Source organism: Ovis aries, chromosome 2 (assembly GCF_016772045.2).
Source record: "Ovis aries strain OAR_USU_Benz2616 breed Rambouillet chromosome 2, ARS-UI_Ramb_v3.0, whole genome shotgun sequence".
NCBI classification, from domain to species: Eukaryota; Metazoa; Chordata; class Mammalia; order Artiodactyla; family Bovidae; genus Ovis; species Ovis aries.
This window is the reverse complement of record NC_056055.1, coordinates 87709060-87725470: the sequence shown is the minus strand read 5'-3', so window position 1 is coordinate 87725470 and position 16411 is coordinate 87709060.

Here is a 16411-nt window from a genome sequence, read left to right as displayed (position 1 = left end):
GGTAGGTTAACTTACACCCATCCAGCAATTAAAGTTCCACTATTTAATCCTATTTGAAATGACCCAGATAGTCAATGAATTCTCTTCATTTGACTTCATTTAATTTCAGTTACCAAAATCTGGAGAAACTAACTTATTTCTGCAAGAAAGAGTTTACCTAAAAGTTATTTTTTCTCAATTTGTTGTTGCTCAGTTGCTCAGTTGTGTCTGACTCATTGTGACCCCATGGACTGTAGCACACCAGGCTTCCCTGTCCATCACCATCTCCTGCAGTTTGCTCAAACTCATTTCAGTTGAGTCTGTGATGCCATCCAGCCATCTCATCCTCTGTTGCCCTCTTCTCCTCCTGCCTTCAGTCTTTCTCAGTATCAGGGTCTTTTCCAGTGAGTTGGCTCTTCTAATCAGGTTGCCAAATTATTGTGCTGGAGAAGACTCTTGAGAGTTCCTTGGACAGCATGGAGTTCAAACCAGTCAATCTTAATGGAAATCAACTCTGAATATTCATTGGAAGGACTGATGCTGAAGCTGAGGCTTCAATACTTTGGCGAAGAGCTGACTCATTGGAAAAGACCCCGATGTTGGGAAAGACTGAGGGCAGGAGGAGAAAGGGAGGCAGAGGGTGAGATGGTTGGATGGCATCACCAACTCAATGGACATGAGTTTGAGTGAACTCCAGGAGATAGTGATATATTTATATATGTATATATGTTTAAAAAAGCTATTCTTGTGAGACATTAGAATAACACTGATAATAACATCATCTTGAAGACTATTTGTTAATGCTTTACCTTTGGAATGTTTAACATTTGGGCGGTGATTCAGTGATAATAGAGAAGAAAGAAGCATTTAGTAAAACATGTTAGAAAATTGCTTTGAGGAAGACTTTAGGAATCAGAATGCTGTATCTTAAAGCAACAATTGTTAAAAGTAGATCTCCCTAGGCCTTTTCCAAAATATATCGAGTCAAAAACAAATGAAGATATACAAAATAAAATACATATTTATTTATTTTTAGTCTTAGAAAATTGGTCCCACCAAAAGGCCAGCTCTTATTTCAGTGCATCATCTTGACTCTTCAAAAAAAAAAAAATCTCTCAGTCAAGAGGTAAAATAAGTCAAAAAAGCAATTCCAGAGGTGCACTCGGACAAAATTATTTCTTATAAACCAGTAACACAGACAACTCTGGGTTTCCAGTCAGCTCTGAGCTCTTTCTGTCTGTCATGCACAGACCCTGAAGGAAAAAAGAAAGAGCTTATCTGCAGATAGGCATATAAAAGCTCAGATTGTAAAAGGGTGGTCATTCCTTGAGTTGGATGGAAAATTTCCTGTCATGTATGTCAAGTTAAAAGGTAGGATATGAAGACTTCCTGGTGGTCCAGTGATTAGGACTCTGTGCTTCCATTGCTGGGGGCACAGGTTCAGTTCCCGGTTGGGAAACTGGGATCCTGCAACCCTGTAAAACATGCAGCCTGCCTACCCTCCCCCCTCAAAAAAGTAAGATATGCCTTTAAATGAGAGAAGGAATTGACCGTATGCTTCCAGACATCTGATAAACACATCACATACATTTCTTCCAAGAGAGAAGTCTGCATTTTAAGAAGAAATAGTAATGGCTTCAAACACTGCTTGCAAAAAGGCAAAGAGGGATTTCTACAGGGACACTGTGCTCAGTGAGAAGCAAGACAGTATATATCCTGGATTGCTAAGGTGTGAAATTTTCAAGGCATTTGGAGGAGAGTAGAATACTTCAGGGGCTTCCTGGTGGCTCAGATGGTAAAGAATCTGCCTGCAATGCTGGAGACCTGGGTTTGATCTCTGGGTTGGGAAGATTCCCCTGGGGGGAGGCATGGCAACCCACTTCAGTATTCTTGCCTGGAGAATCCCCATGGACAGAGGAGCTTGGTGGGCTATAGTCCATGGGGCCATAAAGAGTTGGACATGACTGAGCGACTAAGCTGTGCTGAGTGACAGCACAACACAGAATATTTCAGGCTTTTCATCAGTGATTTCTCTTGACTTGGCCTGCTCCCTAAATCTTGTATTCCTCAAAAGTTTTCTCAGACCCTCCTTTCTTTTTCCTTATGGTCTTTTTCCCTTAGACCCCAGCCATATCACACAAACTCCGATTATTCCCTCCAAAGGAATGACTTCTGAGTCAGCCTTCCCCACCCGAGCTCCCCGCATACATGGGACAGTGTGTGCCGGCCTACGCAGCTGGCCTAAGGGACATAGGTGAGGCAGCAAGGCGCTAGATGAGCGGCTGGCAAACCTGTTCTGTGACGTGCCAGATAGTCTCTGTCCCAGTTACTCGACTCTGTCACTGCAGCACGGAAGCAGCCACGGACAACACATAACCCAGCAGGCATGGCTGTGTTCCAGCAGGGCTTCATTTTCAAAAACAAGAGGCAGGCAGGATTTGGTTATCCATTGCCGACCCTTGTTAATCACAGATTTTCAAGCAAGAAGCCCCTTCACAGTCCACTTGGAGAGAAAGAAGGGGGTGAGAGGGAGGGAGGAACTGAGTACCCTCCTCCCAGTTGCTCCAGTCAGAAGAGGTTTAACTTTCATCCATTTTGTTTACATTATTGAGTGAGATCTCATTTGCACATTTCATGGTCAAAATGTTTGAAGGCCAGTTATCTACATGTGGGGCTTCCCTTGTGGCTCAGCTGGTAAAGAATCCGCCTGCAGTGTGGGAGACCTGGGTTGGGGAAGATCCCCTGGAGGACGGCATGGCAACCCACTCCAGTATTCTTGCCTGGAGAATCCCACGGACAGAGCAGCCAGGCAGGCTACAGTCATTAGGGGTGCAAAGAGTCAGGTATGACTGAAGCGACTTAGCACGTACACATCTCCATGTTCTCTGAGGTTCACTGTCAGTATCAACCTGTCACCTCCCTCACCCTAGTCACTGTCTCCTCTGATCCATCTTCTTTGCAAAATAGTAATACAAGTGCCCACTTCAGACCTAATCACTTCTCAAAATTCAGTGATTCCTGTTCCCAACCTACCTCCTTTATCTCTCCACTACCGGCTTCAAACATACGTTCTAGATTAGCCACACAGGACTCTACTTGTGACATTCCCCAAAGATGCTTTTCCTTCTGTCCTTCTGAATGTCCTCCCCTTGCCTGGATGCCCTCTCCCTCTCATCCTCCCTCTGGGTTATCTGCAAATGCTACTTGCTCTGAGGAATCACCTGTAACTTCATCACCCAGAAGCAGTCTTGTCTATGTCCCCATGCATGTTGTTCATGGGGTTTTTGTGTTCCAGTCCCAGCTCCCCTGCTGGAATGTTCCTTAAGGGCAGGAATCACATTTTAGGGATTTTTCTAGCCCACACAGGCACAGCCATCCATAGGAACCTTTTGATCTCTTTGGATTAAAATAGGGCATGCCCTGGCAGACTGCATCCTACTTGCCCAAACGCTTCTTCACTGGCCTCCATCCTTTCCCTTCTCCTTCCCCCATTGCCTGCAGAAGACCACAGTTAACAACGCTCAGGTGACTCCTATCATTCTTAGATGATAAGAGGACCTGACTGCTACTTGGGAGCTGAGAGAACAAGATCCAGAAAAACTATCAGTGAAAGGACATAAGGATCAGATTGAGAGGAGGAAAAAATTCCAGAAGCCCAGGTGACAGGCAAACCTAAGACCTCTGGCCCAGGTGGGCAAGGTCTGGGCTGAGGCATCTGCTGGGGTTTTGAGAGACAGTGTCATGAAGTGGGAAGAAGGCAGCGGGCCTTGGAAAGGAATGCATTTATATTTCAAATGTACAACCATTTGACTTTGGGTGGATTTCTAACCTTCTAAGCCTCATATGCATGTTAAGAATAAAAATATTTTTTGAAGTTTAGAAATAGTATCTTTGATACAGAATAAGACTTCCCTGGTGGCTCAGACGGTAAAGTGTCCGTCTACAATGCGGGAGAACTGGGTTCCATCCCTGGGTCGGGAAGATAAGCTGGAGAAGGAAATGGCAATCCGCTCTTGGAAAATCCCATGGACAGAGGAGCCTGGTAGGCTACAGTCCATGGGGTCGCAAAGAGTCGGACACGACTGAGCGACTTCACTTTCCTTTCCTTTCACTTTCCAAGAGCTCAGCAAGTGGTATAGGTTATGAAGACGGGGGAGTGAAGAGGCAAAAAAAAAAAAACAACCCAAAAAAACAAAAAACCAAGAGGGGAACTTCACTGGCAGCCTAGTGGTTAAGATTCCACACTCCCAATGCAAGGGGGACCAGGTTGCATCCCTGCTCTGGGAAATAGATCCCACACACCACAATGGAGTTTCCATATATCGCAACGAAGACCTGGCTCGGCCAAATAAATTTAAAAACAAACAAACAAAAACCCAGGAAAATGTAGTTCTTAGGAAAAATGTCTTTAATTGCTATTTTTTTTCCATGTGGAATTTATCTTGCACTTCACATTGACCTTGCTTTTAACAATAGCTGAAGTGAGAGTGTAATCATTTGGCTTGAGCATAGGAATCACCTGGGGATCCGGTAAAATGCAAGCTTTCATTCAGTGGGTCTGGGCGGGCCTGAGATTGGACATTTATGATGTCATGCTGCTGGTCTGTGAGGGTGGTACTGATGTTCCTGGTCCCTGAACCATGCTGTGAGTAGCAAGGTGGTTATCCAAGGCTATTGGGATAAAGAAGGATGAATGGGTCTGCTAGGCTGCCTGGCCACCTTCCCTCACATGTCTAAAAAGTCCTGAACTTTTGAGAAGAATGAGGTCAGCTAAGGGAGGTTAAAGTCTGTTAGGGAAAACAGCACTACACTGGATGAGAGGGCCAAAGGGGATAGGGAGATTACAAGTGAAAAAGAGGACGTCTATTCTCTGTGGCTTTTCTGCAGATCATATTTAGACACAAGAAACTGGACTTCACTTTTTTCCAGGGAACTTGAATCTCTTTGGATCTTGCTTGAAATGCTGGAATAGAATAGAAGTAAATGAGGGGCAAGGCAGCAGCACATGGGGCCTTTGCAACAAACTGTTAATACCTTTATCCCCTAGTAAAGTAGTGTGATGAGTTATAAAAGCACCAATACACAGTGTCACCTGAGTGACTATTTAAAGTACCTATAACATCTGACACAGTTTCCTGGCAATATAATGGGAATAATAACTACAGCAAGTATAGCAAATTATTAATGGTAGAATTTAGGTGGTGGGTCTTCACTGAACAATTCTTTCAACTTCCTGATCTGTTTGAAAATCTTCATAATAAAATGTTGAAAATGTAATAAAATGTTGAAAATGTTTGAAAATCTTCATAATAAACATTGAAAATGTTGGTGGGCTACTGGTTAGGATTCTAGGCTTTCTCTGTCGTGGCCCAGATTCATTCCTAGTCAGAGAACTGAGATTCCACAAGCTACTGTGGCACAGCCAAAAAAAAAAAAAGTTGAAAAGCCTTTTGCTTCCTACCTCTCAGAGTTTCCAAAATGTAGAAATGGGACAATTAGAATACAGTAGATATAGCTAAATAATGTTAGCCTAGTCTGAACCATCCCTCTCTGAGGGAGTTTCTCTTAACAGAGTTGGAAATTATTTTATAAACATAAGTATTCATAAAATATCTCTGGAAGGATATACCGGGAAATAATAGCATTTCCTCCAAGGAGGGGAAACTTTGTGGCTAGAGGACAAGAAGAATAGAAGGAAGACTTTCTTAAATTCTCTTTTTTTAAGTTTTGAATATCAGATTGAATGTATGTAATACCTATACTTTGGCCACCTGATGCAAAGAGCTGACTCATTGGAAAAGACTCTGATGCTGGGGAAGATTGAGGGCAGGAGGAGAAGAGGATGACAGGGGATAAGATGGTTGGGTGGCATCATTGACTCAACGGACAGGAGTTTGAGCAGGCTCCAGGAGATGGTGAAGGACAGGGAAGCCTGGCATGCTGCAGTCCATGGGGTCGCAAAGAGTCGGACACAACTGAGGGACTGAATAACGAAAACAATACCTATTCAAAAATAAATTAAAAATATAAAGCTCTCAGAGTTTAATAGTCTGCCTTTTTTCAAAGTAATAGAATAAATGTAAAATAAACACAGCTTGCTGTGTATGGCTCTTAGTTAGCAAAGTCAATGTCCAGCTTCATGAAGTGGACTAGACCAGTCCAACAGCAACCAGAGGGCTCTGTCTGAGTTTTTAGCTCTGAGTCAAAGGACTGCCTTTTCCATTCCTGCTTCCCAGATGGGCCTGAGCTGAGGAAGTAACTTGGTTGGGTAGCTCAGAAGAAGGAGGGGTTCAGAGGCAGACTGGAGGGATGGTGGACCCCACCGGTGCAGGAGTGAAGAGTTACAACTGATGACAGGGGCATAGTCCTGTGTAAATAACTGTTTGCATATTCCGTACTTTACAAAATGTTCATAAACGTCACTTCCTCTGAGCTACACAACTCCCCTACAAGATGAGTAGGCATGGATTTTGGCCTATTTTAACTGAAGAGGAAACTAAGTACAGTGGCCATAAGATTCACCTCTCAGATATTTTTCCAACCGCAAGAAGTACTGACCAAGGGCCCTCTCCTGGGTTCTGAAATTCATCCACATGTTTGAGTTGAGCCCATGCTTTCCATGGGCTGCTCCCGGCCAGTAGTAAGTGTAGCAGTGATACCAAGGCAGGCTCATTCTTTGGGACTCTGATGGCTTGCGTGGACCCAGCAGCCTTGCCGAACTTTCTTTTTAGTACACTGCAATCTAACATGTTTTGGGGCAGCCTTTCTTCCCTCTCTTCTTCACTCCTGGGCAGGCTTGCATCACAGGCTCATGGCTCTCCCAGCCTCTCCTAGCTCCCTCCCGTTTTCTCTTAGAGGCATTTCCTGAAAGTTTAATGAGGTTTTGGCATCAAAGATAGATCTGGGTGATTCCAGGCTGTGCTTCTAATCAGTGCACTATGTTGTCTTTCTTTTCATGAAATTTATTTCAATTTGAGACACTAAATGGGCACATCCTTCTTCCTATAATTTGCTGTCATATTTCATACTTTTATTATTAAAATATTTATATATGTGTGATGTTCTGGCCTATTACATAGGCTGTAAATGAACAAAATTTTCTGATTGGTTTATATGCAGATTTTGAGGTTTCTTTGGGCTTCCCTAGTGGCTCAGCAGTAAAGAATCTACTTGCTCTGCAGGAGACGCAGGAGTCTCTGATTTGATCCCTGGGTTGGGAAGGTCCCCTAGAGGAGGGCACAGCAACCCATTTCAGTATTCTTGCCTGGAGAATCCCATGGACAGAATAGGCTGGTGGGCTATGGTCCATAGGGTCGCAAAGGGTCAGACACAACTGAAGCGACATCACACATGCACGCATGAGGTTTCTTTAGTTGTTGTTCTTTTTGAAACATCATTCTCTATCTCCACTTCTTGTTGCCCTTTATTAACACTCTGAGGTTTTTTTATGATGGCCAGCCTAGAAATTCTCAGAATTTCTGCAGGTCTGAAGAACTACCTACAATTTGCTGGCTGCCCTTATGGCTTGGCAGGGAATATAATAAACACATAGATGCTAGTCTAAGGAGGAAGCTGTTTAAGTCTCTTGAAATGGTGTCACCAGGAGAATGGGGACATTGTAAGCTGTGGGCAAGAGCCCATTTAACATGGAAGGGGAAGGAATGAGGAGGCAGAGGAACTGGCAGACTCTCACTTGGTTCTTCCTGGAATTGACTGGCAGGAGTCTGGCTAGCGGTTTGCACAAGTTTCCAGGACTCCATCAGGAGTTTATTCTGAGTGCACAGAATTTCTTGTCAGAATAATTAGGGCTTCCTTTTGTGTGTGCTTGACTAGGAAAGAAAGAAGGAACCCCTCAGGGGCCAATATTGGAGTGGTTGACCCTGGCATGATGCACAGAAGAAGGGTTACAGAGTAAGGATAGTGGAGAGGATTCTGAAGAAGCTGGGAAAAACTGAGTCTGACGGAAGCAACCCCCAGAGGCCGCAGACTGGAGCATTATTAATGCTCATCTCCTGCTCACGTGCCCCTGTGGAGACAGGAAGTGGGGCTGGAGAGGAGGAGGATGCCAAACTCAGAAAGGCAAAAGGAGAGAGTTTGAGCAGCAGTACTTGGTTTGGTGAAGAAATGAAGAATGTTGTTAAGGAACTGTGTATGTTTGTAAGCAGACTGGTGGCTAACAGGAATTGGTACTGTGTGTACGAGGGCTCGGAGGGAGATAGAATGAAAGAAACAGAAGGAACAACATTACCTTGCCCCTTTCCAACAGTCAGAATCCTCAGACATTAACTACTCAGGTTTCTTCAAGAACAGGAGGCATGAATTTTCCCTCTCTTATGTCTGTTGCATGGCAGGGCCTCCTTGAATACAGTGTATTGTATTTGGGGCATCGTGGGAAATGGATTCTCAGCTTCCTGGCAGCATGCACTGGGCTAAATGATTTGCATATCTAAAAGCACAAAAGTTCCTCACCTCATTTCCAGCATTCTTCATCCACACATTTTGAGAGGGCCAGGAAGATCCCTTGGAAAGGAAACGGCAACCCACGCCAGTATTTTTGCCTGAGAAATCCCATAGACGGAGGAGCCTGGTGGGCTACAGTCCATGTGGTTGCAAAGAGTCAGACATGACTGAGCACGAACACACTATACCACTTATAGTTATAAAATATTGACTATATTTCCTGTGTTGTACAATATATCCTTGTGGTTTATTTTATACATAATAGTTTGTAGCTTTTAATCCCCTATCCCAATATTGCATCTCCTCTCTTCACTGTGGTAACCACTGATTTGTTCTCTATATCTGTGAGTCTGTTTTATTTTTCTATCATTCACTAGTTTCTTGTATTTTTTAGGTTCCACACGTATGTAATATCACACAGAATTTATCTTTCCCTGACAGATTGTGTCTTAATACACAATGTCTCTGACCATCGCCCCCCCCACCCCCCCGCTGCAAATTGCACCCACTATAAACTGAGATTCCTGGGGTATATGTAACCAGACTGTATATGTTTGTATGTAAAAGAGAGCGACAGCCAACCAGAACAAAGGTGATGAAATCGGCCCTGCTCCATTTCTGGGAAATGCTCCTTAGTTCTTGATTTTTATCTTTCATAGGAAACTGTGTTATGAATTAGGACTTTCCAGGTGCCACTTGTGAAGAACCCACCTGGACAGGGACAGGGACAGGGGAACCTGGCATGCTGCAGGCCATGGTGTTGAAAAGATTTAGCGACTGAACAACAATCATTTATTTAACATGAATATGTTAAAATTTAGTTCAGTCACAGAATGCTTCAATCAGAATTATCCCCAAAACATGAAGGAATGAATGGAATAGTTATGAGCTATGATAAGTGCTTACCTGTTGGAGAGCTATCAAGAACATGGTGGCTTAGATGTGATTTCTACCCAAGGATACCTGAAGTTCTTAGGAGCACACAAAGGAAGGGGCTGTATCCTAGATGCTTAGCAAATACATCCTGGAATGATGGCTTGAGAAGAAGTCCTTTTGTAAATGATTGTTTAGGAACCTGCAGTTTTAACTTGGACGCCTTCATGGACATGAAACCATGAGCCTTTAGGAATGCACCATCCAGCAAGTAGTTCCAGAAACTGATGCTGGGTAATTGGGGATACATGTTGCTTGGAAAAGTAGGTTTAGAGGCCTAAGGCTCCTCTAGGAAGGGGTCCAGTGATCCTGTGGCTGTGTTCCCACATCCACACCCACGCTTTTCCAGAACATTTCAGAGAATATGTCTTAATTTTGCAACTCCTTAACTGGCCGTCTCCAAGGAGCTGTGGGAGTTTCTGACTCAATTATTAGGTTTTTGTAATCCAGTTGCTAGGTAAAATTTAACCATCATTAATGACTTTTCTGGCTAATTGTTTTGTTTTTGAGCATTAAGTATAGCCTGATGAAAAACTTACTACAAAAAGCTTTTTCTGCCACAAGTAATATTCATCTGAGAGAATACAGAGCAATACAAGAAAAGATGAGCTATAATCCTCCTATAAATGATACGTATAATTAACATTTTGGTGTGTGTTTGTGTGCCCAGGTCGCTCAGTAGTGTCTGACTCTTTCCAACCCCATGGACTGTAGCCTGCCAGTCTCCTCTGTCCATGGGATTTCCCAGGCAAGAATACTGGAGCAGGTTGCCATTTCCTTTTCCAGGGCATCTTCCCCACCCAGGGATCAAACCCAAGTCTTCTGCAAAGCCTGCACTGGCAGGCAGGCATATTTTCCTCTTAAATCCTCTTACTTTAATAAACTTTCATTGAATAGATATCATATAGTTGTATGAGAAAGGTTTCCTTTCTCCTTTTATTTCAACTTAGGGCTAGCTATGATGTTTTTCTTTTTTCTTCACAGAAATACTCTGTCATCTGTGTTTTTCAAAAACATTTGACCATGAATTATTTTTATTCAGTCTTGTTGGCAAGCTTGAGGGTTCTAGATATCTGTAGTCCTTATCTTCTGTATAAACACACAAAGAGCTATGAGGTTTCTTTATGTAAATATATTCTGTTAACTACAGATTGAGGAGGTAATAAATTAGTTTGCTTTGCTTATTTAAATTCACATTCTGTCAAATGGTATTCTTTTTACTTACATTTTTTGAGGAAATTTGAATGGAAGAGGAATAAAAAAACCAAGATGTCTTATATGTATGACATTCAATTTATTTTAAAAAATAGCTCTGTATTACCTACATACATATATTTCCAAGATTATATATTATGACCTGTAAAGCCAGCCTGAAGCTCCTTAACCTAGGGAGTGGGGACAGTTTTTGAGTCCATATTCCATTACCTTCTTTTTATATCTAATCAAAATCTAAGAGATCAGTGTAAGAGTTTAGGGTGGGTGGCAGTAGCTAGCTGATCTGTATTTCAGTTTCAGAAAAATGGCCTTCTGTTTCTTCTCCTGGTCTTCCCTGGTGGCTCGGCTGGTAAAGAATCCGCCTGCAATGTGGGAGACCTGGGTTCGATCCCTGGTTTGGGAAGATCCCCTGGAGAAGGGAATAGCTACCCAATCCAGTATTCTGGCCTGGAGAATTCCATAGATTATTCTATGGGATCGAAAAGAGTCGGACACGACTGAGTGACTTTCACTTTCACTTCTCCTTGGACTGTAGACTAGAGTGATTTCAGTTTGCTAAAGCCAGAAATGAAAATTTCCAGAGTGGCTGCAGTCCATGGGGGCTAAAGAGTCGGACACGACTGAGCGACTTCACTTTCACTTTTCACTGTCATGCGTTGGAGAAGGAAATGGCAACCCACTCCAGTGTTCTTGCCTGGAGAATCCCAGGGATGGGGGAGCCTGGTGGGCTGCCATCTATGGGATCATACAGAGTCGGACACGACTGAGGCGACTTAGCAGCAGCAGCAGCAGAGTATTGGAAAAGTAATGTTGCTACCACAGACGTGATTCTCATCAGCATAACTTTGGGTCACATGTCTATTTTCCTTTTTTTTAATTTCAGTATTCTAACATGTAAAGATCATCAAAGACAGATTGTTTTATTACTATTATTATTTTTTTTTACAAATCTGTTAAAATAATATCAGGACTATTCCTGTCAGTGTGGTCTTAAATTTTTGAAGATCATTTCTGAATCCTTGATGGATTTTGTAACATTTCTAGTAATGTAGCTGTGCATGTCGGCTGAACTGTGGATCATGATATATCCTGTCTTTACTCAGTGAAGCTTTTTGGATTTTTCCGTAAAGAAATATTAAATGAAATGCGGAACTTTGATTAATTGGCTCGGATAAAAGAAATGACCCGTACATGGCTGACAACATGGATCCTGATCTTGCAAGTATCATTCTGCAGCTCAGAGAGTGTCAGGATTCTGGAAATGGCAGTGGCCCTGGCTGGTAAAGCCATGTTTCCCACAGTTTCCTCAGTTGTTTGTTGAGTCTTTAAGGACTGCTCATGTTGGTTCTGTCAAAAGCCAACCTAGGAAAAACATCTTTGCCAAATCTAATTCTAGAACTGGAATGTGGAGTTTGACCCTAAATATAGTAGCTGTCACTCCCAAACTTTTGGCTCAGTCATCTTTCCAAAATTAGCATATGTAAACAAAACACAAAACCACCCCTTTCCTACCCTTACTTCCCTCCTTGCTCTCAACCAATAGAGAACTCAAAGAAATGGAAGGATCAGGCATTTTTACAAAGTTGAAGCCAGGCCCAGAGAACCACTTTCCAAGGGGAGCTGGCCTCACATCTTTCCCCTTCAACAAAACTGACGAAGGAGTCACCCCAGGGGAAGGTGCTTGGTTGAAGACCTGTACCCCAAGCTATTGCACATAGACCCACTGGATTAGATGATCAGTAGAATCTCTTCCTACACTAAAGTTCTAGAGTTGGGATTTTCCTGGTGGTCCAGTGGTTAAGACTCTGGGCTCCCACTGCAGGGAGCGCAGGTTCAGTCCCTGGTTGGGGAACTAAGATCCTACCTCTAGTGCAGTGAGGCCAAACATAAATGAATAAATAAAAAACATTCTAAAGTTATTTTTAAAATTAAAAAAATAAAATTCTAGGTATATCATCTGGACTTGATGATCCAAAGTTAAAATGGCCTGTGATTCTTAATTCCTGAGAAAGAGCAAAAGAGAAGTAAACATTTTATCCACAGGCTTGCTGTTCTTTGGGAACTGCTCAAGTCTGAGAACTGACACGTAGATAGTATATGGAAGTGTGTATGTGTATTGGGGACAGACTTTCATAATTTCACATAGAACAATTCCTTTCTAGTCCCTTAAAGAAATGCCCCTGATCGCTCTTTCATTTTCTTTTCCTTGTTTCTTTCTCATTCCCTCTTGTTCTTTATTTTAATATTCATGCAACAAACACTGGAGACATTTACACATTTATCCTTCAGAGATAGCATGATATAGTCACAAGGTTGTAGACAGGATCTATGACTTAATTCTATTGCTTACAAACTATAGTAACCTTGGACAAGTGACTCTGAATCAGAGCACAGAATAGGAACAGCATGTCCTTCCTATTCTACATGAGAACATATTTTGTAAATTGTTTAAAAAAATAGATTTTTATTAACTTGTAAATACCCCTAGGAGAGGGCACTAAATAAGTTAGTCTTTAGCATTTAGGTTTGAATACATTTACAAAATGCATTTGAGGGAACTTCCCTGGTCCAGTGGCTAAGACTCCACGTTCCCAATGCAGTGGGCCTAGGTTCGATCCCTGGGCAGAACTAGATCTCATGTGCAGCAATTAAGAGTTCATGTGCTGCAACTAAAGATCCTGCATGCTACAATGAAGATCAAAGATCCCTTGGGTTGCAATGAAGAATCCAAGCAGCCAAATAAATAAATAATAAATAAAAATAAAAACTAAGAAAAGAATAAAATGCATTTGAATTTTTAGTTGAGAACATAGGCTTGTTAGGATTGGAGCGTGTGTTGGGGAGGATACTACAGAAGGGAGACTCCAAGCACCCAGGGAAAGGAGGATTCTTTAAGGAGGAGAAAAGGGGTTCAAAGAGTAGGTGGGGGGCCCACAGAAAATAATTCACCTGCTTTTATTTTCCTGTGGTCAAGCTCTGACTGTTCCTGACCTGAATACACTGTGGATCATGGCCTCCAAGCAGAGCTACTTAGGTTAACAAGGACAGAGGGCACTCATCCTGCAAACCAAACTGCCATGCTCTCGAAACTCCCAAATTGTATGTTCTTGGGGTTATTAGGCCTTGAGGTTGGGAACTGACTTTCTTTGACTGAGATAGTTGAGTGACTTTCTCAGTGACTTAGCATGTGTGTATATATATATATATATATATATTTGTTGTTTAGCTGCTCAGTCATGTCTGATTCTTTGTGACCCCTGGACTGTAGCCTGCCAGGCTTCTCTGTCCATCACCAACTCCCAGAGGTTACTCAAACTCATGTCTATTGAATCAGTGATGCCATCCAACTATCTCATCCTCTGTCATCCCCTTCTCCTCCCGCCTTCAATCTTTCCCAGCATCAGGGTCTTTTCAGATGAGTCAGTTCTTCACATCAGGTGGCCAAAGTATTGGAGTTTCAGCTTCAGCATCAGTCCTTCCAATGAATATTCAGGACTGATCTCCTTTAGGATTGATGGGTTGGATCACCTTGCAGTCCAGGAGACTCTCAAGAGTCTTCTCCAGCACCACAGTTCACAAGCACCAATTCTGTAGTGGTCAGCTTTCCTTATAGGCAGCTAAGCGAGAGGTAAAACATGGGTGAGTCTTCTGAGTATTTTGATTCTTAAAAATAATAAAAAAAAAATAAAAAAAAAATTAGGCCAAAAAAAAAAAAATCAGCCTAAATCAGTCCTCATGCCAAATAAACACATTATGGTGTGGCAAATTTTGCTCCCCTACTGTAGATTTTTTAAGTTCTTGGGACTTCCCTGGCGGTCCAGCGGTTAAGATTCTGCACGTCTACTGCAGAGGGCAGGGGTTCCATCACTGGTCTGATCGGGCAACTAAGATCCCACAGGCTGTGAGGTGAAGCCAAAAAAAAAAAATTCTCAACGCAGAAATTCTAACTGTATGAGGTGACGGATATATCAACTAACCTTCCTGTGGTAATTCTTTTTCAGTATATACATATATAAAATCACTACATTGTATACTTTAAGCTTAAACAATGTTATATGTTTATAGTATCTCAGTAAAGTTGAAAACAAAAAAGTTGGGATTCTGAATTCAATGTTTTTTCCCATGGTATCATGCTGTATACAAAAGAGCTTATTGTAAATGATAAGCTCCAGCACTGGCACCTTATCCCCATATAATAGATTACTATCTTAGAAACCATTTCTTCATTTGTGGGGAATCACTGAGTTTCTCCTAATATAAGCATTAATTACCTGATATAATGATAAAATAAAAGCAAGAAGCTTCATCTTAATTTGTTTGCCTTAATATTATTTTTTTTTACTTATTTAAAATGTATTCTTCCTGTATTTTGCACAATTTGTAAGGCAATTTATGTCCTTTGTGTGTGGTGGGGAATAAACTGGATATAAATACAAAAGAGAGAGTAAGCTATATTCTAAATTAATTAATTATATTCACTTAAAGAGAATAAGAATGCATGAAATTGTGACATCCCAGGATAATTTTCATTTATAAAATCTCAAACCTATAAGGAGATACAAGATGGAGGGGAAAATAAGTTAGATGAGAAATAGACTTTAAATTTGATCAACTTTCTTGCTTTTTCTTGAGTTACCTATATAAAAGAGAAAAGGGAGGGGACCCTGGCAGGCTAAAAGATGTGAAGTTCAGTCGGGCAGGAGGAGGAGGGTGGTCTGTTTGGAAACCAACTCAAGATGAAGTCCATGTGTAAAAGGAATTGTGTTTTCCACCCAAAGGTACTTGGAGGAGAATAAAAGATGGTGGAGTATCAAGCTCAGGGGTGAGTAAGAAGGTAGATTAATTGGGTCATCCAAGTAACTCTTCCTGCTGGTGACCAGATTGCATGGGGTTTAAACTGTTCAAAACAGAAATCATCTGGCTTCATGACTCATTACTTGTGACCCACTATCTTTGTCTCTGGGCTATGAGAAAGGTTTGCTTAGTTGCTCAGTCACGTCTGACTCTTTGCGACCCCATGGACTGTAGCCTGCCAGGCTTCTCTGTTGATGGGGATTCTCCAGGCAATAATACTAGAGTGGGTTTCTGTTCCTTTCTCCAGGGGATCGTCCCAACCCAGGGATTGAACTCAGGTCTCCTGCATTGTAGGTGGATTCTTCACCGTCTGAGCCACCAGGGAAGCCGCAATGAGAAAGGTAGTTTTATCTAATTTCAAGCTCAAGTATAAAGAAGAAATGAACAGAGTAATATTTCCCCTGTGTTTGGATGAGGCTGCCTTGTGACAAGAGAATAGGAGAAAGCACCTGTCTGGGCTGACATGTTTATTGAAGGACATAATAAAGCTATAAACGAGGTAAGGTATTAGTTTTTGGACAGCTGAAAGGAACACTAGATGTCATCTAACTCCTACATCTTACAGGCATTGAGGGTCAAGCGTATTTACTGCCTAAGCACACACATCAAGTAATGATAAAGTGTCAGTTCTACAGTCAGACATACCTGGTTTGAGAGCCAGTTCTACTGCTCGCTAGTTAATAATCTTGGGCTGAGGAGGGCCTCACAGTTGTAAAGAGCTGACTAGTACAGAGAAGTAGAGCTTGCCAGATGGGCAACCACTCCAGGCAGAGGGAACGAGGGTTTGTCCAGAGAGAGAGAGGTCTGTGAGGAAGAGAGCGCAGCATGGAGTGGAGGATACAGGTGGCTGGAGGAGCATACAGTGCCTTTGAGGGAGGGAAGAAAAACCACCAGTGTGGGGAAGGAGGCAGTTGCCCCATTTCTGGAAAAGGAAACTTCAAGGCAGATTTCACGTTTCTTCCTTTTTTTT